Below are 4,576 nucleotides of genomic sequence, written 5' to 3' on the forward strand. Positions count from 1 at the left end.
CCAGCTGACACGGGAACAGCCGGGCACGACGCTTCCTCAGACAACCAACTAAGAAACTCGCTGCAAGTACACGACGGCCGGATAGTGGCGAGGGTGACCATCGGAGAACGGCGCACGGAAGCCACGGTCGACACCGGGGCATCCCGAAGTTTCATCAACGCCGACCTCGCCCGCCAACTCGGCCACGACAACGACCTGCGCGACGCTTGCGTCCCGATACGCCTAGCCGGCGGCTCGGCACGCGAGATAACTCAGATCTTGCTAGCGCGCTTCAAACTAGACGAGCAAGAGGTACAGATGCCGCTCTTGGTGCTGCCCAACATGCTAGAGCAAGCCATCATAGGGATGGACTTCCTGTGCGCCATCGAAACCACAATACAATACACCACACGCCTCCATCTCCAAGGCTCCCAACGCCCCCCCCCAACCCCGCCGACGAGCACCGCCAGCCAAGTACACGCCCACGGACCCAACAACTTGAGACCCCCGCCGCCATCGAATCCCCCGCCACGACACGAGACACGAGCGCTCCGAGAACACACTCCGAGAAACCCAAAACCAAGCAAAGCAACGAAGAAAGCGAGCCGGTCTCCCGAGGGCACCGACGCGGTTCCAGCAACAATGGGAAAGGAACCCAGGACGCCCCTCCAGAAGACAACCCGGCCCCAGCAACGACAGCCGCCACGCAGCAGCCAGGCGCTCGAGGTACCACCTCTGACCGCCACCCTGGCCCACGAACGCGTCGACACCGCCCTCGACACGAAAACGACCCCCACGACACCGACCGACCCGCTACTCCCGCGTCCTCTCAGGCAGGAACCGGGAGGGGCGATCACCGCCGCACGAGGCATCAATCGGAACCCCGCCGCACCTGGAGCCTCCCGACATCGCGCCGAGAATACAGGAATTTCTAGACGAAGAACTGCCGACACTCGCAGGCCTCCGAGGGACGACGGATCTAACAGAACACACCATCGTCATGAGAGACAACCGACCCATAAAACAGCGGTACTACCCGAAAAATCCAGCCATGCGGCGGATCATCGATGAACAGGTCGACCAACTGATAGCAGAGGACCTAATCGAACCATCCCGGAGCCCCCACAGCACGCCAATCGTCCTGGTCCGCAAAAAGGACGGGAGATGGCGCATGTGTGTAGATTATCGGCAGCTAAACGAGCGTTCTATCCCGGACGCGTACCCGCTACCCAGGATCAACTACATACTAGAGCGACTCCGAAATGCCCACTTCATCACGACCCTGGACCTGAAAAACGGGTACTGGCAGATACCAATGGCCCGGAACAGCCGGGAAGCCACGGCATTCACGATACCCGGCCGAGGATTATACCAATGGAAAGTAATGCCTTTCGGTTTACACTCCGCGGGAGCCACGTTTCAACGGACCCTCGACGCCGTTATCGGCGCAGACATGGAACCATTCGCGTTCGCATATCTCGACGACATCGTCATCGTCGGGAAAAGCTTCCAGGAACACCTCAACAACGGAAAAGAACTTTTCGCACGACTGCGAAAGGCAAACCTACGGGTCAACACGGACAAGTGTGCCTTCTTCCACACGGACCCCGACAAAATCGCAGCCGTAAAGGATCTGAGGCCGCCGTCCAACCTGAAGGAGCTACGACAATGCGCAGCCATGGCCGGTTGGTACCGCAGATTTGTCCCAAACTTTGCCACCGTGGTCCAACCAATGTCACTGCTGCTGTCACAACAAGACGCCTTCAACGAGCTGAAAACACTGCTCACCACCGCACCGGTACTCGCCTGCCCAGACTTTAACGTCAAATTTTCCCTGCAGACGGACGCAAGCAACCTTGGAGTAGGCGCGGTCCTCACCCAAGAGATCGAAGGGAAAGAGCGGGTCATCGGACACCGACAAGGAATGCCTCGCCGTCATCTGGGCGATCCGAAAACTGCGATGCTATCTCGAAGGCTACCGATTCGACGTCATAACCGATCATCTCGCACTAAAGTGGCTGAATACCCTCGAGAGCCCTTACGGTAGAGTAGCAAGATGGGCGCTCGAACTACAGCAATACCAATACGACGTGCACTATCGGGCCGGCAACCAGAACGTAGTCGCAGATGCACTGTCAAGACAACCACTGGAGACCCTCGCCCGCATTGAGGAAGACGACCCACCATGCACCTGGCTTAAACAAAGGATCCAACAAGTCCAAGACGAACCCCAGAAGTACCCAGTCTACACGTACGAAAATGGGCAGCTATACCGCTATCTATTACTGACCAGGACTACACCGAGACGTACGACGGTACGTGCAGGGCTGCGTAAGCTGCCAGAAGTTCAAGGCCACACAGCGCAAGGCCGTGGGCAGGATGCTCACACGCAAAGCCGAAGAACCCTTCGCCACCCTGTGTGCCGATTTCGTCGGACCATTACCACGGTCCAAGCACGGGAACACCATCTTACTGGTCTTCTTCGACACTTTCTCCAAGTGGGTCGAACTGGTACCCCTCAAGAAAGCGACAACAGCGAACCTCGAACGAGCCTTCAGAGAACGAATACTGAGAAGCTTCGGCGTGCCGACACTATTCGTGTGCGACTACGGAACCCAGTTCACCAGCCGATCGTTTAAAACATTCCTGCGAACCGCAGGCGTGGACCTACAACACACAGCCCCGTATTGCCCCCAAGAAAACCCGACGGAGAGAGCCAATCGGACTGTGAAAACGATGATCGCACAGTTCGTCGACGACCACCAGAACACGTGGGACGAACTCCTACCCGAGATGACATTGGCGATCAATTCCAGCGTCTCTGAGACGACCGGATTCAGCCCCGCTTTCCTCCTGCAAGGAAGAAAACCCCGACTCCCCGGCACCCTTTACGACGAAGTCACGCCCGGGACAGGGAGTACACAAGAGACGGCCAGCAGCAAAGCGACGAGACTAAAAGAAGTATTCGCCATCGTCCGAAACAACATCCAGAGAGCCAGCCAAGAGCAAGGGAGACATTACAACCTCCGCCGGCGACTATGGCGCCCCGCCATCGGATCATTGGTACTTCTACGCCAACACCACCTCTCAAACGCCGCCGCGGGCTTCGCGGCAAAGTTAGCTCCGAAATTCGACGGCCCTTACCGAATCAACAGTTTTCCATCGCCAAACATCGCCAAATTACAACATTGCGAAAGCCGGAAACAGAAGACCGCGAATATCAACGACCTGAGAGAGTTCCACGACCACGAGCCCGACGAGCCCACGGGCCTACACAGGAATGCTGACATCGCGGAAGAAACCAATGAAACAGCAAACCGACGCCCCGACCGCGCACCGCAGAGTCGGCAGAACCCGGGGCACCCGGCCAAGAGAGACAACGTCAGCGAAACACCGACCGGCGGCGCAACGCCAACAACAACGCGAGCACAACAAACCCCTCGACCACGAAGTAAACAGACCCGATAACGAGGCAAGGGACGAGATGATCGCAAGTCGGCGGCGACCCCAAAACGCACCCCCGGTGCACCACGGAAGAGAGAAGAAAAGCTTGCTCCGCAAATACGGACCCTGCAGAACGGCTTAAATAGCCGCAACTCTGGCTCCCATCAATCAGTGCACTCTCACCAGAAGAAGGCGAAGCCATCCGAGCCAACAACCCACCGCCGCAGGCCCCACGCACGGGTCTTCGTGACTCTCGTGGGGGAAGAAAGGGGAGGGTGTAACGAACCCAAAAGGGTTCCAATAAAACAAAAAACCTGCTACTAAATTGCAGCACCTCGCCCAACGTAAATTGAACGCATGCATTATTTACTACACGAACACCCCCCCACCACACATAGCCACCGATTGACACGCGCCGTCTTCATTACGCTGACCAAACACACCAGGTCACGCGGACTTCCCCCACTCCAGACCAAGCAACCGGCCAGGCGCAGTCTTCCGGGTTCATCGGCTACAAAACGATGACACCGCGGAAGCCCACGACAAGCACCCAACGGCAAACCCGCCAGCTCGCCAAAAACGCGAAGAGACAGAACCAGGTCAACCCACGATCCCCAGAACGGCAAAGTGCACCCCGACGCGGAAGTGCACTTTTGAACCCGCTGACACAGCACCCATTGGCGTATAAATAGACGCCGACTGAAATCAGAAAGCAACTTACGCAGAGACCCGGTCCGGAGTACAGACGCGGTACCCGGAACTCACGACAAGACATCGGCGCCCAATTAAAAATAAGTCATTTAAACCGCTAAGAAATACAATAAATTGTCAAATTTGCAAAGTAAAAACACCCGATTGCGTAAGTTCACCCCAATCAGCTGAGGCACCGACGTCGCCCCGCCCCGAGTCCACACGGTCGTTTCATATACACAACGCTAGCAACGCCCGCCCAAGCCCCGATCCATCTACTCTACGATAGGCCACCACCGACGTCTCCCTTGAAGTTCCATCCATTTCTACAAATTTCTTGTGGATTGACCCCTGGACGTGACTGAGCTTACCTCAGCCTGAAATAGGTCCATCACACGCGTGCCAGTTGTTGCTCCGTGCTATGCTCTCTCCTGAATCCAAACTGATGAGTGGGAATGGCCTT

This window comes from Drosophila persimilis, unplaced genomic scaffold (assembly GCF_003286085.1).
Source record: "Drosophila persimilis strain 14011-0111.01,24,50 unplaced genomic scaffold, DperRS2 tig00001229-arrow-arrow-pilon, whole genome shotgun sequence".
In the NCBI taxonomy this organism is placed as follows: Eukaryota; Metazoa; Arthropoda; class Insecta; order Diptera; family Drosophilidae; genus Drosophila; species Drosophila persimilis.